This window comes from Microtus oregoni, unplaced genomic scaffold (genome assembly GCF_018167655.1).
Source record: "Microtus oregoni isolate MIOR12 unplaced genomic scaffold, Mior012 000037F_ref0000500, whole genome shotgun sequence".
Classification (NCBI taxonomy): Eukaryota; Metazoa; Chordata; class Mammalia; order Rodentia; family Cricetidae; genus Microtus; species Microtus oregoni.
Genome location: NW_024543096.1, coordinates 18,887,913 through 18,907,499, shown reverse-complemented (window position 1 = coordinate 18,907,499; position 19,587 = coordinate 18,887,913). Strand labels below are relative to the sequence as shown.

General features: G+C 39.1%; 1 non-coding gene across 1 annotated transcript; it reads left to right on the top strand.

The window, feature by feature from the left end:
* The first annotated feature begins 15,492 nt into the window (after positions 1–15,492).
* LOC121433311 lies at positions 15,493–15,600 on the top strand. Its single transcript, XR_005972303.1, has one exon. It is a non-coding gene; the product is annotated as a U6 spliceosomal RNA (small nuclear RNA).
* The last annotated feature ends 3,987 nt before the right edge of the window (positions 15,601–19,587 follow it).

The window sequence follows — 19,587 nt, the reverse complement described above, 5'->3', positions numbered from 1 at the left end:
CCCTGGGTTTTCCTCTGACATGGTGTTATTTTAGCAAACACTTTGAAAGCTTTATTAACTCCCTATTTAAAAATCGCCTTCACAAATTAAATGAATCAGCTGTAGCTGTAGGGAAAACAAATAGGTTTATATAGTATACTTCCCAAAATCTTAGTGGTAAGGTGACAATTGAACAGGTTCTATCTTCAAATAGGTTGGGGACCAGCATCAGGGGTGAGGAGTAAAGAAGTGCAAAAGCCTTGAAGTGCTTCTTGCATAGTAGAACACTGTTAGGCACAGCAAGGGGAGTAATCCCTCTGAAGTCACAGGATGTGAAGGCAGGGGAGGCGATGCTGAAGATGATGAGGGGCGGGCAGAGTTTGCAGGACTTCCTAGGCAGTTGTGTGGAGTGGGGAACACTGGAAGGTTTGTGCAGAGGAGAGAGAGACTTGGAGCAGTGGTGCTGCAGCATCAGCAAGTCATGTCTAGTGACGTGTGTGGCGAGCTGATTAGAGACAATTTGAATGATGCAGATGGCAGACAGTGCTTTGGAATGAGATGACAGACATGAGACTTAGTCTGTAGACATTTTGAACTGGCTAAGGAGAGAGAAACAGGGAGGAAGAGAGGGAGGGAGGGAGGGAAGAAGGAAGGAGGAAGAAAGAGGTATTGCAGCTGGAGAAACTGAAACTGTCCTATTGACTGTAATGGGAAAATGGGGACTTTGTCTAAGAGAGTAGTTTTCCAATTCTGCATGGCAAAGAAAGTATTTTTTTTTTAAAACTTTTAGCTCTTAGTGTACTCGTATTGACTAATTCCTCTCATTCACACTCAAATTTAAGAAAGGAAATTGAGAAGCAGATAAAAGTCCAGGGTGAGGCCATTTTCTCCAGTTCATTTAACATTCAGGTAATATATACTGTAACCTCTTATACATTAAAAGCACTCTGCTAGGTGCTGCAAAAAGTAGGAAAATGATCAAATGAGAATTATGCTATTAGCACACATATAATTTAATAGTGGCACCTGAAGTGTGATTCATTACGGTAGACGGAGTGCCGTGATGCTGGGGCTTATGGAAAAGTGGTTATGAAGGGGTAACATGTGCTAGCCTTAAAAAGCAGGCTGGCATTTTACATTCTAGGATAAACAGCTACATCATCAAAGCTAAGGAGGCTGTGGAAGGCGGAAGGCACCTTCTTATTTGTTAATAACTTTGTGAAATTGTTGAAAGTGACCTGAAAGAACAATTGAGAACAGCCTTTGTGAAAACCTGGGAGAATTAATCCCTGAGACTCTTTCAATGTAATGCATTTCTTCACCTTGTGGGTTTGGAGAAGGAACTTGCTGTTTTCTTTGCTTAGGAGCCTTGAGAAAATAATTCCATGGTTGGAAAATTCTGATCAGTCAGTCCAGGTCCTCAGTTCAAGATTCAATTTGTACGAAATCTAAGTTTAAGATTATATTTAATTAGAGGAGCTCGGTTTCTTGTCAAACTTCCGGTCTTAACCCTGTAAACAAATAAGACGGTGGTGGTGGGGCCCGACGTCGGCTGAGCTCAGTGTTAGGTGCGTGGCTGTAGTTAAGTGGACATAGCAAAAGAAATCAAAGCAATTGCTCTCAGTCTTGCGGGTTCTATAATGTAATTTGGAAGATAAACACAAGGACAAATGCATGCAGTTCCACAGCGGGATCAAAATACTACCCACCCGTACCGGAGTCTCAGAATGTGAGCTCAGGGTAAGGTGCTGAATTGCGTTCGGGAATAATCAAGGCTAGCTGCGTCCTCAGAGAGGCAAGCCTTAAGACACTGACTCAGAAAAAGCACAGGCAATCCATTGATATCGACGCTCAAAAGCGGCGATTTCCTGAGCTAAATGGCTGAGACTGTCTAAAGATGCCGATGGTCCTTGATTTCCAGCATTAATCTGCACGGACAAATTTTTGCTTCAGTCGCCTGAAGTCTGCTGGGTTTTCCTCTCCTGACGGCTGACATCTGTCTAAGAGCTGAGTGGTGACAGTGTCTTTTTGGATAGGCTTTTCCATTGACAGTCATAAAATCTCTGTTTGGAAATCACTGAGTGCTGCCAGCACAGAATGGACATTCTAACATGACAAGAAGTTACAAGGAAAATGCGGGATCCTGTGCACACAGACCTCCACTCCCAGAGTGTGGAGAGCTGCTTGTCAGTCTCTGTACCTCTGGACGAGGGCTTCCTTGACGACTGAGGGTCCCCCCCTTTTTTTTTCTCAATGAGGGGCTTAAGCCCTTGGCATCTCTGCATGCAAGATACCCTATAACACCCCGTGTGCATTCAATACAGCAACACAAGACAATCACATTTTCCTGGGTCCTCTTTGTAGGTCTTGCCTCCAGAAGCCACCCGTTTGCAGTGGTAAACATCTGAGGTAAAACGGCAAAGGTCACACACTCACGTGCATGGAGGAGGAAGGCTGGGCTGACTTCTGGGGGCACATTGAGGGAGGCTGGAGAGAACATGTCAGTGCCCAGTGTTACCTGAGCGCAGCACATTGAAATATCACATAAGTGATGCATAGCATTTAATGAGTCGGGACTGAAAACTTTAATTAGCTTGTAGGGCTTTTTATTATTTTATTTTTTTTTTGTTCATTATATTTCCTGCTCAGTCTCTGTGGATGTTCTGCATTTTCATCATCAAATGACTGGCTGGCTATTTTTGTCAAACAAGAAGCCTGAAACCATCAAGTCTGAGTGTGGAGACAGTCTGCCCGCTCTGTCAACAGGATGAAAGGGAGGCTCGGGCTTTTTTAATTACAAGGATAACATGTTCGCTCATCTAATAATGAAGATGGTTAGCAATTTTAAATTTTAATAATCAATTACTGAAAGTAATTCTCCATTAAACCACAAGAGAGCCATTAAATCTCAAAAGATGGAGCGTGCCGCATGTAACAGTAGCAAGTTTTCTATTTTTAAATATCATTAGGGAATATCTGATTGTTTCATTTCTCTGCATTTCTTTTACCTTTCTCCTCGTGCACACCGTCTCATTTTCCGCAGGAAGACAGCACACGGTCTTATAAATAATAAAAGAAAACCCTTGCAAGGCTTGATCCAGGGGTGTAAAATATGTGCTAAGAATGTAATTTATTTCAGTCTGGCATATTTGGACGGAATAATCATAAAGGTGACTAATTAATATTATACTACAAGGTGGGCAAAGCAGTGCAGTGGGCTACTCGAGGCTCCTTTAACCTCTGGAGACCTGTGCCCGAGCCTTCAAGGACTCACGACCACTGAAAAGGCTTTTGAGGGAGGACAGAGGGGGCCCCCAGATGTATTCCGCTGGATGTGAAGAGCCCTGTCCAAATCCTACAGCCACCCTGAATCAGTCCCTGCTCTCAAGTGACAAGAGAAAAAAAGCCGAGTCCTAGATGGATATGGCAATGGGACAAACTTGTATGTTGGAGGAGAGCTTCCAGGATGCTTCAGCTGCTGGAGCCCTAGCCTGCTTTAACAGTTTACTTTCGTTTCACACACACACACACACACACACACACACACACACACACACCCTGACACCATTTACTCAGCATATTTCTTAGTGTTTAGGTAAGATGCTGGGTGGAGTTATCAGAAAATAACAATAGGCACAAAGCTCCCTTAGAAACAGCTGATTCCACTTTGAAAAGTATTTGTGATTTAGTCCAAAGGCATTTGATTGGTTGGCAGACAATGGGTAGCTCTCAGGAAACTGGAGAGGTACCATTCTTAATATCCCACTCATTTGCTCATCTTTGGGACTCAGGATACTCAGTTGCTTCTAGTGGTACCCTAGATGGGCTCTAACCAGCTTTTACTTGATAATCTTTCAGACGGTAGTATCTCTAAATATCTGAACTCTTCTGGTCTTTTTAATGATTGCTTCCCTTGCAGGGGAATTAAGGCAGGCAGTGTGGCAAGTCTTCAAAGAGGGGTGTGTGTTGGTGGGAGCAGAAGTAGGTAAGGATGACATTATGGCATGTAAAACTAAGATTCCGCTCTTTTCTCCTGTTTATAGGAAAGCTGAAGTTTCTGGATGCTGCGGGATTTCCATTTCTCTCTCATTCTGCTACTTGAAATGTAATTGTTAGACATCACCAAGGAGATACTGAATTGCTGGAGATGAAGGACCTGTACTCAACAGTGCCTAATTCTGATCTGTGGCCATCTGAATAACTGACATAGGGAGGTTAAAAAGAAATTGTTAGTTTTAATCCTGAAGTTAATTTCAAAAGCTTGGTCATGATGGCAAGTTCACGTTTGTGTGTGACTGTGCACAGCTGGAACCGTACATCAGGGATGTGCTTCACCCAGGTTGGGATGACTCCTCCATGTTTGTGTATGACTGTGCACAGTTGGAACCATGTGCCCCTGATGTACTTCATTCAGGTTGGGATGACTCTTCCATGTTTGTGTGTGACTGTGTGCAGCTGGAACCGTATGTCAGGGATGTGCTTCACCTAGGTTGGGATGACGCCTCCATGTTTGTGTGTGACTGTGCACAGCTGGAACCGTGTGTCAGGGATGTGCTTCACGCAGGTTGGGATGACGCCTCTATGTTTGTGTGTGACTGTGTGCAACTGGAACCTATGTGCCCACGGTGTACTTCATTCAGGTTGGAAGGATCCAATACTGGAGCTCACGTAGACAGATTTCAGAAACCGGAAATCTGCTAATGCAGTGAACAGAATCCACGTGATTGAGTTGGGTTTCACTTAGGTAATAACTTTGTTCCTTCTTGCGTTTCCTTTTCTACCCCCAACTTCTACAGAAATACTTTCAAAGCGATGCATAAGAAGAAAACTATACTTCTGTATTTTTCAAGTCTTCACTTAAAGATGTACTCTTGATACAGATTCTGTAGCAGTCCGTCTGGAGATAGGTGTGTTAATTCTATAACAGGTATCAAAATAAAGTGACACAGAGCGTGGAGAATCTTGTTTCATGCTGACTGCTAGCTTTGTTTAGGCTGTTTTATGTTAGTCCCTGGGGTGCATGTAGGTAGCTAAGCAACATGCATTGGGCTATTTTGTTAGAGAGTCAGGTTGTGAATCTCTTTCCCTTGGAATCTTCATTATAGCAGAATGGGAAAGTCAACTCTCAGAAGCTTCCCTATGGAATGTCTGATATTTCACAGACACTTCAGAGGAAGAACAATGCCAAGTCCTCATGGTTCTTGGGAGGTACTTGGGTTACTCAGAATTACTTCCTATGGAGAAGGCAGGAAAGTCATCATCCTGGGGGACTGTTCCAGGAATTCCCTCTTACTTGTTGAGTAGTAAAAACAGAATAAAGACAAAGTTTTAGTGAGGCATCATCTAACCCCAAGAGAAGGGTGAGAAGGTAGTCTTTCTGGGATGCTCATGGGTAGAATCCTAGACACTTGGGCGATGCTCTCTGATGAGAATCTGAATGGAGATAATGGAGATAATGGATGCTGACTGAGGTAGCAATCAGCATCACCTTAAACAGAGGAATTCTGAATCTCACTTTGAGGATTGCCGCATTGTGAAATGATAAGTAGGGGAGGCAACGAGTCTACAAAGAGGCACCAAACAGAATATCTGATAGGATGGGGTTAGGGTTTTGAAATTGTACTGTGCTGTGTTGGAGTCCCAGCTCAGTCCTCTGTTCCTAGGGAGGAGCTGTGTGGGATGCTTACCCTTTCAACCTCAAGTTTCTCATGGGTCAAATGAAGACAATAGGGCGGGGATTCTCAGTTTGCATACATCCCATGTTGGATTGGATAACTCTTTGTTTGGGGCTGCCAAGTGCTCCAAGAGTTTTTATCATTGTCCCTAGCATGTATTTCTTATGTGCCCCACCCCACCCCAGTCATTTTATGTTCTGACAACCTCAAATGTTCCCTGGAGAAAATGACATTCATTGAAGACCACTGCAATCATGTTTTGGAAGGAATAATAAGGCTCCATGTGAAGCACTTAGGATTATAGTTCCCATATAATGTTCCTCAGTAATTAATTACATACGTTTACCTGCTGGTAAAAATGTGAACAATATTTTATTTAGATGTTAAATAAGGTAGATGGGAGATTATGTCGCTCACTGTCAATGTATGAACATCCTTAGCTGGGATTTTCAGGTAGCCTTACTCTGCTTTGATTAGAAGAGGAAATGGGGTTTGAGGAAAGCCTTCTTTGCTGCTTTGCATGTGTTCTCTGCCTCAGCTCCCGAGGACTATGAGCCACAGCTCACCTTGCAGAGGCCTTGCATAACCTCAGCTGCATGATTAATTGATTAAACACTGCAGCGTTCACAGCATATTCTTTCAGACGAATCACGACTTCCCTCCCCATCAAGTTGGTGTTGCCTAGCTGTCCACAGCATTCTCTTAGGAAAACATTCATGGCATGCCCATGTGGGCTCCTAGTAAAAGTTCATTTATACTGCGTCTGCACCACACAGTGTTTGCTTGTTTGGTTGACATTATCTGAATAGGAATGATGGTTTTCATTTCTGTGAGCCATGTATGCCTTAATATCTTACCTTGTTTGCTACTATTCAACTGCACAAAGAACACAATGACTTGGAAGGCAATTCTAGCCTCTCTTTCAATCCAGTAATTAAAAGGCAAACTGCACTACATAGTACATGGAGTTTGGCTTTCCATAAAATTCCCACCAATTCTTCAGCAAGGGCAAACTTCAAGATACCAATGAGAACAGGCATGGCTAACCAAGGCAATTTCTTCCTGCATTAATTGCAAACTCTTCAAGAATCTTCAAAGCTTTATTTATTTGGCTTCGGACTGAACTGTTGCATTTTGCAGAAAGCAATGTTAGCTGTTGCACAAGGAAGATTAAATTTTAATATAAGACCCAACTGACACTATTAAAATGAGTGAGGGAATATTTATGTTTCATACTTTAAAAATCAAAAGATGCATGAGCATACGTGTGTGTATATATGCATATATATATTTTTTTATTTTAAATCTTTTGGTTAGGAATCTATCTTTCAATTTAGATTAGAAATATTTGTCATTATCATCCCAAGTGGCATAACTTCATTTAAACCATATGTGTGTATATTCCATGACGTCTAATTAACTGAGTGATTTTGTACTGGTTTGTACACTGTTTAATATTTCAATGATATTTTAAATTCTTTCCAAAGAGATGGTTGTTTCATGGCCATCATAGACTGTCTGTGACTTTTGTTTTCTTCAAACATTCTACTAAGGAGTTTTAATTGTGTAACGACTTTGTGCTGGACCACTCAATGTTTATGTTTTTCAACCAGCTAAGAACAAGGTTTTTTGAAGGAATTCTTTGAGTGTTAAAAATTATATGATGGTCTGTGTAATAATAGATAACACAACCAGAATAGCTGCTAATATAGAAAAGTGCACATGTTTAGTCCAGAGTCATTTTGCAGACAAGAAACTAAATGCATAAGTAATGCACTTGGCATAATCTCAATGATCAAGTTAGTTCAGTATTTGATAATCTTTCCTCCATTAGTTAAAGTATTGCTAGTAAGAAGTATCGCCAATAAGAAGAGCACTTTAGATTCTCATGGAGCAGCAAGGTAGATAACACTCATTACTAAAGGGCCAAGAAGTACTGGAGCAGCAATAGATAGCATGTTAGACTGAAGCTCATGCTGAGAGGTTTGTCCCTAGGTATCAGAGTCTAATTTGCCATGCTCTACCTGGGAAAATATGATGAAGAATGGATCCTATGCTTTATTTACTCATACAGAAAATGGGTCTAGTCATTTTAGCTATGCCAAGGGACTTAACAGACCTGGTATATTTTACAAGGCATAAAAACAATCCTACTAAATGTTATCTGACATTACCGACACATTAGACTCTCAGAGTTGAAATAAAATTCATTTATTATTTAACCCATTATAATTTACAAATAATATGTGGATAGTATATTATATATTTGACAGGGTGTTTTAAGAGTGTGTATCTTTCTATTCTGTTTTGTCAAGGTCCACAGGAAAATTTAATTTTATTGGTAAATTACTTAGAAAAGGTAATTCTTCTGTGTTTTCAGTTGAGATGATTTTAACGTCATAGATACTTTTGTTTTCATTTCCAAGAGAGATCTCATGACCTTCATTTTAAAATTAACTGTCAATGTCCCTAAAATTTCTTATCATTTTAGCAATATATCTTTTCAAAGAACTTTTGTTTTAGACAGCGAAATGATGAAAAATAATACTGAAGACAGCTTCAAGTTTTTATTATTACATAACCCAATATTTTTATAGCTATCTAAATCTACAGATTGAATAGAATATAAAATGCAGATGAGAACACAGTATGTTTTTCTTTTTACAATTTTATTTGTTTTAATTTCAGCTTACATCCCCTTTGTCTAATGACTGAAGAGATTATATTTCTGGAAATGAATTATATACATTTAAAGGACATTTCCTTTTATCTGAAATCAAACTAGCACAAATGCTTCTCCTTTGATCATGAGCAGATTTGAAGTGTGGCTCTGGCAGGGCAAACTCCAAGTACCTACTCTACATAAATTAATCTCTGAAAGGAAAATGTATTATGCTTATAATTGAAGTTATCATTGCTAATACCACCATTAATGCTGATTGAATCTTAAATTTGTGTTGGGATCATTTATTTGAGGACACTATATCTCTTAAAAATTCATGTCAAGTACACACTATGTAGACTAATCTAGAGTCTTGAAGCTATTTCTTAGGCATTGGCAAACTAGAGAAGGACAGGTTATGAATCTAGACAAAAATAAAAGCCTATACTTTATGACTGGAGGGGGTGATTTACTCACAATTTAGCTTAAGGTTTTTAAAAATATTCATTTTCATTTTACTAAACCAAAAATTCTCATTTTAAAGCATTTCTTCTTTGCTTCCTCTGCTAAGTTCTTGAACAAAGTAACATTTCTGGTTTTCCCATTTCTTCATATTCTTTGCCCTGTTTCTTCACAGCTTTCCCTGCACAGAGAGTGGACATTACCCTCTACCCAATTTCTATTTTTGTAAGTTTGTCAGGAGGAACCCTCTTGAGACCTCCCCTTTCTCCTCTAACTATATCCAGTCATTCTCCAGGTATTGTTCCCTATATGAAGGCACTGACAGAGACCACTTCCATTGTCTTAGTGTAAACAGCACCTGTACAGTCCTGAGGCAGAACCATGTATAACTGGCACTTAATTTAGACAAAGATATACATACTCGATGATTTTTTTAGTAAAATCTAAATTATTTCCCTTTTTAAAAATTTGCTCATATCGAAGTTAGATATATCTTTGAGTAATGCAAATATAATTATATTTTGATCTTGTTTACTGTCTTTAATGGTTTTGAAAACCCAAGATAAGGTCCATATTCCTGCTTGAGCTGTTCTCTGTTGAGCTTTTCTGTATCTCTTTTATTGTGCAATTTTGCTTGTCTTCTGGTTTTTTTGTGAGTGTTGTTTTCTGTACAAGAATTATCTCCACTGCCTCTTTGCTTGGCTTCTTCCAGTTCATTGTTTAGCTTTCTCTAACACCTGGGCACCAGTAGCTCATGCAATATAAGCTCACTCTTGCTTTCCTGGATCTTGCATTCAGTACCTTCCATAGTGGTAAAGGCTCTGTGCTTTTGATGGAACCTTGGACTTCCGGTGGGAAAGCATGAGGTGTGCTCAATGTGTGTTTTGGGCAAGGTGCACACTTATTCAAGTTAGTTACAGTTTGCACACATCAAAGATGAAGATAATGATAGGAAGTGGTAAACTTGGCAGACACCTCTGAAGCAGGACTCACTGGCAGGCTACCCTTGTTCAGACTTTCTCTCACCAAACATTCTTTAATCTGTGTCTAATTTCTGTCGTGTGGGAAGGGAGCATCATTGTTTTGTCCTTGCAGAGAACTTTACTTGGATGATACATGGGGACAAGAGTGAAAGGAGGATCAAGTGGAGCCATCTTTCCAGCCACATAGCTAATTCACATATCTAAGACTAGATTTAGAAAATTACAGAGTAAGAGGCAGAAGTTGGTGGTGCACTTCAGCAAGGCACTGTCGTTGGATAAGAAAGGCAACACAAAGTTCGAAAGAAAATTGTCCTGCTTTTTTTTTTCTTTCTGGGAGTTCATATTTTATTCGCTCAGCAGATTGGGGCCTTGAGTTTGCCAGGCTCAATTTATAGGGATTTATTGTTAAGGCTAAACCTGACAGTTAGAGAGGAAACGATTGTCTCATGGGAATATAAAAGTAGTACACAGAGCATGCTGACTTTGCTGAGAGACCTTTAAAGACATCTAAGGGACTTTTATGGATGTACATTTTTGTATTCTCTTAATGACTCTCCAAGGTATCAAAGTTCCTTGTTTGTTTTTGCCTTCTCCATTTTGTTCTCCCAACTAATCGGAGTGCTTGTTTTGTACTCTCTATTTCCTTTTTGCATAAGTTCTTACTTATTCAATACATCTATTCTGAGTGAAAACTGTCCATAGCAATGTATGGAAGTATTGTCCTGAGGGTTCCTTGAAGTCCCAGGTTCCCCTTTCCTGCCGATTGTTCATTGTCTTCTTTCTTACATCATCTGAAAGGGCTCTGACCTCTTCTCTGGCTTCTATCAGAGCTCTCCCCTGCATCCCATCTTCATGGGAGACCAGTGGTCTCTGTGGCTCAGAGAACTGGGAAGTGAACTTAAGAAGACAGAATGAATGTGAGAATGTCCACATAACGTGCTTGCTTTTAACAGTGGGTTCCTGGCACCCTACCAACCTCACTACAAAGCATGTCCCCTGATTATTTCAACCCTGATGTCTCAGGCTAACGGAGAAGCCTTTTGGTCACTATGAAAATTTAAAAGTAGTCCTTAAATTCTATTAACTACAAAAACCATTAATGGATATTTCATTGAAAGTCCAACCAAAAGACAATCCAGAATCATGTCTATTTTTACGATGACTGTTTGCTTATATCTTAGGTTGTATTTAAAGAGAAAGTACCCCAAATCTTAAATGCTTTGAGATTATTTCCAAACTATGCCCATCCAAAACTTAAATTATAAATATAGGATTTTTCTTGTACTTGACATCATTTAAAAAAAGACTTAAGACATGAAGGTATGACTCCGTGGATAAAATATTCACTTTGCAAATATTTAGACTGAAGCTCAGATCCCCCACAGCTAAAGGAAAAGTCAGGTAGGCATGGCATCTGCCTATAATCCCAGCACTTAAGAGGCACATACAGACCATCTTCACAGCAAGCTGACTAGGCAGACTAACTGAATTGGTGAACTCTGGGTGCAGTGAGAGACGCTGCCTCAACAGACAAATTGCTCCTCCATAGGAGAAACATTGAGGACGACCCTGAAGTCAACTTCACTCCTCCACTTTCAAATGCACACAGGTGTACTTACACACACATGCTCCCCTCCATTTGCAAACCTGTATAGAGAATACACACGTGCATCCACACCACATGTACATACACAGGTAAAATAAGAAGGGATCTTGAGGAAGACCTTCAAGTAAACCGGGTCTATTATAAGGAGATAGCTGTTTGATGGATAGGGAGGCAATCCAATTACAGCGCAGCATCGCCTACCATCAGGCTCTTGCTGTCCTCCTTTCAGCACTGTTTTTCCTTCAGTACCAAGGCACTTATTGCCTGGGACCCCAAGATTCCCCACTCTGGGAATTATTGGTTACTGTGAGGCCAGAGGTGCCTTTAGGAACAATGGGAACGGAAACCTTAGTATTTCCAAGCTGTCATTCTCCTGTCACAGCTCTGTTTAAAAGGGTTTGGGGTTCTCCTTTCATTACATATGCATAAGTTCCATTAGTGTTAATCACATGCTCCATTTTAGAGCTGTTTTGGCCCCTCCGGTTAAATGGGCGTTTAAGCAGTTTTTAATGCATTATATGTACTTATTTTTTAAACGAGTATTATATGCCCAATTGACTGGAATGAATACAAAGTCCATCAGGTGAATACGGATTTATAATTGTTTTTTAAAGCATGTATTATTTACTCAACCAACCATGACAGCCCCTTTGGAGTCATTCCAGCTGAGAGGGAAATACATGTATGTGTCAATACCAAATAAACCCCCGTGAAACCTTCTCGCAGGCTTCTCCCTGCTAAGCTTCAAGCTTATCTGGCTAATGATTTTCTTTCAACCTCTCTCTCCTTCACAAACAAATTCTCAAAACCTTGTCCACTATTTTTAGCTTGCATCATCATTGTCTGTAAACCAGCAGAAACTTCCACAGTGCCTCATTTGATCCAAATGTCTTCATCAAGATCTTCAGGTACACTACGTACATAACGTTAAGACCTAATGTGGAAGAAGAGGGATCTACTTCTGTCAAGCTTGACATAACCAACCGACATGAATAGTAAATATCAATAAATGATTGAATGTTATAAATTAACTGAATTGTCTAAAATTTACAAAAACTAGGAAGACCCAAAAGAAGTTAATATGTATTTTTCTTTTCAGATACAAGTTCTGTTTTGCTCATCTAGATATAGTTAGGTTTCTTTTCTTCCTTATTTGTGCTTATAAGGTTATGATAAATTTATTGTCTGAGCCTTCTGTATTTTTATTGTCTTTATTTTTAAAGTATAGTAACACATCAACTGTATATTAGTATATGGGAATTTGTTTGATATTTTTAAATTAAGATAGATGCATCATGTAATATTTGGCAATGTATTCATACCTAAACCAAATGAAAGATGGATGATGTGGTCCTAATTTAACTCACAGGTTCTGTGGTAGAGTTGAGTCCAGATTTACTTTGAGAAGAAAATGTGTTGCTTATTGTCCCCAAAGTACAGCATATGGAACTTCAGTGTTTAACTGGATGGAATGTTCAGATTTCCAAAGGACTTCACAAAGACCTTTCCACTTTTAGCCTTTCAAAAATAAACATGAAAAAATGATAGTATTCTCTGACCTGGTCAAGGAAACATCAATCCAGTGGTGGATACATGAGAAGATTCTTCTGTGCCTTCACTGTTATCAGACACTGGTGTTGGGGAATATTATTTTAAGGTGTGTAACTTTTGTTTATCCTGCATTTGTTTAACTCCATGAAGCTGTGATTCTTTGCCTGTCTAAAACACCTGATGGTCCTAATTAAGAGCTGAACGGCCAATAGCGAGGCAGGAGTAAGGATAGGTGGGGCTGGCAGGCAGAGAGGAAAAATAGGAGAAGCCTGGAAGAAGAAGAGAAAGCAACAAGAAAACAAAGGAGGATATCAGGGCCCAGCCCCCCAGCCCCCCAGCCCCCCACTCAGCCAGCCACAGGATAGGAGTGAAAGTAAGATATACAGAAGTAAGAAAGGGAAAAAGTCCAGAGGCAAAAGGTAGTTGGGATAATTTAAGTTAGAAAAGCTGGAAAGACACAAGTCAAGGCCAGGCATTCGTAACTAAGAATAAGCCTCCATGTGAGTGATTGATTTGGAAGCTGGGTGATGGGACCCTCAAAAGACCAAAAAGTCAAAAGAGTAAAAAGGAAAGCCAAAACAAAACAACAAAGCCTGCACACTGGTGGTGGTGTCAGCCTTTTCTGGGAGGTGTGCTTGCAGCCTGGGGTTCTTGCCTGAGAGTTTGTCCATGTGGAAGGACCCTGAGCTCAGGTATGACTACCAGATGCTGCTAGATGTATCCCAGACTCTGGTTTTTCATTGCCCTTACATATCTGCTATGAAAGGAGGTTCTAATAGCGTGGATCAGAGAGTAGGCAGTGACAGGTGAAATACTGTTTCTTTATGGGAATGAACAGACATTCACCTTCATAAAATGTGTCTCTGAGAAGTCATAGAGCTAGGACTCCATACTGAATTGTTTTGGTGATCTTAGGCATTGAAGATAGGGATTGGCACATGCCAGGCACAGTCTCCATCTCTCCAGGCTGAAATTCCTACTACTGGGAAATTGTCATCCTGGACATGTTTTATACCTGTATTGCTCAACTGTAGATTATTATTATTGTCTGTCGGTGGTGGAGGCCATTTAACCACCACACATGTACGTTTCCTTCTTTTATTGAACTTCCTCGTCTTTCGTTCCATACACCTTGTAATTCTCCGCCGTCATCTTCCTTCTACGAATACTGACTGCAAGTTTGTTGCTTCTTTCTGTCAGAATTTGGCTCTGAGTAGAAAGCTCAAGTCTTTACAACAGCCATAGTTTAGTAAGAGCCATATCTATATATAAATATATAAAATAAAATACTCTAATTTAATAAAGGTAGTTGGGTTTTGACAGTGGCTTGAATTGGTAAAACTTTGTTTGATGTAGACATGTCTACGTATGTGTTAACCTTTAGCTTAGCTGGACTTTTTCTTAAATTGAAGGAAGAAATTTCCTTGCAGAATCAAAAGTATCCCATTAAAATTATTAGAATTCTTCAGTGCCCTTCTCAGGGAGTAGATTGATTAAATATATTCATTTTAAAGAATATAAAATATACAGTTAATAAATTCCATAAAATAAAAATATTACGTGCACATGCATGCATGCACGCACACACACACACACACACACACATACACACACACACGCTCAGCAGTAAGCCACATTTTAAGTTGGACAGTACTGTTCATAGCATTGCAGAATCTGACCAAGAGCATAATTTACAAAAGAATAAAATAATATTTTATGATACTGTAAAAAGACTATAAAAGTGTTAGCATGGCATTTTCCTCCTCATTTTCATTTTAAGAGATTTTCAGAATTACTCAAAGTGCAGATCTGGAGATGAACAGAACCTGCCATCAATCTTAAACCACATTCCAGCTGCATACTTTGTATTTTTTTCCACCAGCATGCTTTTCCTACTGTTTTATAAACAACTTAATTCCATTTCTATGTTTTTGTCCCATAGTGCAATGCCCTTTGTGAACGGGCACCATACAAATTTCCACAGAGTAATCACACCGATTAACTGACCTAGTTCATTAATTAACACACTCGAAGAACTCTAAGAAGTTTACCAGGGAGGTGAGTACTGATGTGACATCGACGGTGACATTTCCTTTTTGGTTGTTGCTTTTCTTGTATTTTTAAAATTTGTTTTCTATCCCCTGGTTATTTACCTCCTTGAACAGTGATATTGCCGAAACGTTGTATTAGGCAAAAGCAGCTTCTACATTCAGTGATCTCTAAAAGTACGCAAGCATTTCACTAATTGGAATAATCGTTAGGATTTACCGACTCTTGCATTGGGAAGGTGGTGGGCAGCTGAAGGCCCTTCCTCTCCGATGCCTTCCATGCAGCTATTGACATGAAAATAATTAAGTGAAAAGCACCAACACTTAACAGTGTGGCGATTGCATTTCGTAAAAATACAGAGAAAATTGTGACTTTTAAATGTTGATTGCTACTAACAGTTGGAGCTTCTATTCTCTTTGATGCAGATAGAACAGGGATTTCATAAGAACTTCCTCGCAATGGACAGGAACAAACAAATAAAGCCTTGCTATCTATTGTGTGCTTTGCAAATAAACAAACAAACAAGTGCTCGCTTCGGCAGCACATATTCTAAAATTGGAACAATACAAAGAAGATTAGCATGGCCCCTACGCAAGGATGATAAAAAAAATAAAATGATAAATGCATGTTTCTCCCAACTTGCTTTTTAAAGAACATGTACTTGTGATCCATCTATCCTATGCTGCTTTTTATTATAGCTAAAGAGAGATCTTTTTAAAAACTTGCTTTATTCTTACATATTTCTCAATGCTCATTTTGTTAAAATATCTCAAACTCCATCAATTTGATTCAAAGTAAAAGAAACCATCCTGGCATGGCAGAGATATCTTCAGAAAATCATTTTGTTCCTAGAAGTTAGAACGTTCATTCTGGTTTTCAAGCACGACGGAGAGCAGGTGCATTTAAGGAGTCAAAGCATTCTGCCTTGCCCTGGCTCTGGCTCTCAGAAGCCCCCGCTGTCCACACTGCAGCGAGACTGGTCGCATGCCTGGTTCAAAGCTGGCCTACACACAAGCTGGAAGGGCTGTGTGAAGAGATGCAGATCTGTCTGCTCTCCCACATACCACCACATACACACACACCCTGGTTCAGCAATGCTGAGAAGAGCCGGCGAGAGGTCTTAAAGCCGATGCTGCCTTACAGACTCACAGGCTGGCAGACAGTCATGTCTTCAGGCTGCAAACGGTTCACCCGATGTTTAGTTTCACGTGGATTAGAGAAAGCAGAAGGACTCCCTACATCTCTATTGGTTAAATAAACATTCTGTCAAATTTTGTAACTGAAGCAGGCCCATGAATATGATCCTAAAAAGGGGCTAACCCTGGCTTATCTTGCATATCCCATTTGGCAGGTGCTTTCAAGGTTTCTCTGCATGACATAGTGCACTGCTGGGAAGAATCTACTGTGATACAGATACCAGGCTCCGGGTATGCTTATTGATGGCGACACCGTCTAATCAAAGAGGGAACATAATTAAGTGCCGAGGCTCAAAGTGTCTTTGAAGTCAGAATTCTGCTGATTTTTTTTTTATTTTATGTGATTGCTTACAAATTAGTTCTCTATTTGCTCTTAAAGAATACACTTAAACACTCAATCAATGAATAACCTACAGCAGTTTGTTGTAGATCCAATAATGGGAATGGTGCACTGTAGCAGGATAGTCAGATATACCCATAGGGAGTGTCAGTGGTCAAAATGTTTCCATTGCCAGAAGGTGCTCTGAGAATGGTCTGGAAATTCGATACAGCATTGACCCTGCATTGGAGTCAGGATCCACAGTCAGTTTCCCAACTGTATGGGAAGTTTTAAAAAAGAACGATTTAAAAAATACATACATTTTAAGAATATATTTCCAACTATATTTTTTTTTAAAAAATTAATTTTAATTGCATTAGTTCAAATGAACTACACAGCAACACGTAATTATTTTATTATATGTGAAGTGTCTCTAAAATTGTTCTATTTTCAAAGTAGTTTTATCAATTGTATTAGCTCATAGCTATTGATGTTGATTTTTTTCAAAAAAGTTATCAGTGTATTAGAAACAGGATAAGTGGTTAGATGGCTATGTAAACAGACTACAGCAGTTTACGAAATGCCATGTAAGTCTGTTTGCTTTGTACTTTGTTCCCGAGAACTGCCAGCTTATTTTTGTTAAAACACACATCAATTTCACAGTGCATAGCTCTTAGGTCCTTTCATTTGTATCGTAATTCCAAATCACTTGGAGATGACAACTTTGTTAGCCTACCGTTGGAATAAGACTCAAAATTAGAATGTCCAGCATTAAAAAACAACACAAATTGGAATATTCTCAGCTTGGGGAAGTGGACATTTCTTGTGACTTTTATACTCACTGTCTCAGGTATTACAAAATTACAAACACACATTAAAATGGCAGCATAGCAGATAAACTGTGATGCTGTCTTTGGGCATGCTAGGTTTTGTATTGTAAAATGATTTCATTTGAAGAATACATGTTATGGTATTTACTATGGTAAATGTTATACTTATGTGTATAATGCCTCGAAAGACACGCATGCTCATAGAAAGATGTAATTCAGTGGTGAATGTATATGAGACATAAATTTCCTTTGCTTTGAGATGCCAATGCTGAAATATCAGTTTGACATTTATAATAATTTGGTCTAATAATGTGGAAAAATAGAAGCGTTTGCAAGGATGCTGAGCATAAAAGTCTCTGATATGCTTTTTTGCATAGCTTCTTGTTGATTTTTATTTGCTTATTTTAATTAATTAATTTTTAGACAGGGTCTAGACTCAACTCAAATTTCTCAGCCCCAGACATCTGATGGTTTTTTACGCTCAATTTTTGTATGTTAGGTTTCAATAATGCCTGCAAACAGTAATAAAGTAAATAGTAAATTTTTCCACTTTGGTTGACAGGCTTTTTTTTTTTTTATGTAGGAGCTACTTCTCAGGGAAGTTGCACTAAGGCTCATGGCTTATTAATTAATATATAAGTTTATGAAGACCTATGCATAAGCTCTCTATATGTAAATAGTGTTTATCTATCTGTAGTAAAATAGATGCTGGTATAACAAGAGTTTACCAATAAATACAGGAATGAGGTAACTTCACTATCCTATTGGGCTTTTTCTCCCCCCTTGGACTTTCTTCTTTTTGAAGATAGACTATGCTGTACTATAAAATAATGTAGCTGATTGTGATCTGCCCAGGAAAATTGTGGATCTTAGCTCTAAACGCAGTAAGGCTTGCACACGGTGAACTCATCCATACTGGACATACGCGAAGTGCCTGGAGTTGGGGTAGGCACCTCATTAGATGTGTGAAAGCAGCTAAGTCTATTCTGCATTCTATATTCATCGCGAGGATTCTAATATTTTGTGCCTTTTTATGTAGGAAGACGACATTTTCTAATTTGGCCAAACCAGCTGGGAAATTAGAGTGTACCTTAAAAAATAACACAAGGTACAGGACAAAATTTGCATAAGGACTGAGCTCAAGAGAGTTTAAGGACCAAAAAGTACAAGAAAGAAATTTACTTGTTGATTAGCTCATAATTGTAACCTGGCAGTAATGGCCCTAACGCTGAATTTTCAGTTAAAATTATCCAGGCTCCAAGAGGAGAGGGCTTGACTTTATCTTGCTTAGAGTTGTTTATCCAGCTCCGAGCACACAATAGGTACCCTGTAAACATGCACTACCTTCCTGCATAAAGAGGCGTACTTCTCTTCATTTCCATCTTTGCAGAGACGCTAGTTGATTAAGCATTAATTTAAAAGCCTTGTCATTCCTGTTTCTCAGTACTGGGCATTGCATGTAGGGTCTTGCTAGTACAAGACATGCACTGTAGCACCCAGCCACAGCCTCTTACCTTTCAAAAGGCTTTGTTTTGAGACAGAGTCTTGCTAGATTACTTAAGTAGGGTTTGAGGCAATCCTTCTACTTTGGGGATTACAGGGTTGCACCACTAGGTCTGGCTATGGTATGTTGTAAATGCAGACAAAGTGAATGAATTCTCTGATTACTACTCTTCTTTCTAAGACAGAAAGTAAAGATTTAGGTTCCTTAGATTGAGGAGCCCCTACTCTACATTTCTTCCAATCCACTCAACCTTGCACAATACTCCCACCTTGCCAGTGGGACTTATGCAAACTTAAGGTTTTAATATGTGGATATTGATTTTAAAGTAATTTTTTACATTACTAATTAATAATAAATAATTCTTTGTTTGAAACAAAGGCCATCACCATTTTAAATGCAAAAATATATTCAGATGGAACATTAGAAATCACCTTTTTACCTAGAAATTACTGCTTTCTCTGTTTCCACTGACTGTAAATACTTGCCAAAAAAAAAAAATTAAAAGAAGCAAAAGAAAATAACCTGTTTTCCTCCCCACACACTTTCCCCCCTTTTCTGAAAGCCGAAAGCATTTTGTTTCCTAGAGTTCTATAAAGTTCAACACATAAAAGGTTAGGAGCTGGGCTTTTTTTCTGTCGTATACATCTTTGAAAAATTGGTTTATGAAGAGTCATACATCATGTAGGAAGACGTATGGGAATAGTTAAAGATTAAGGTAAATAGACAAATTGAACTGCTTTAAATCATTTTCCTGGTTCCAGCGTTATGAAA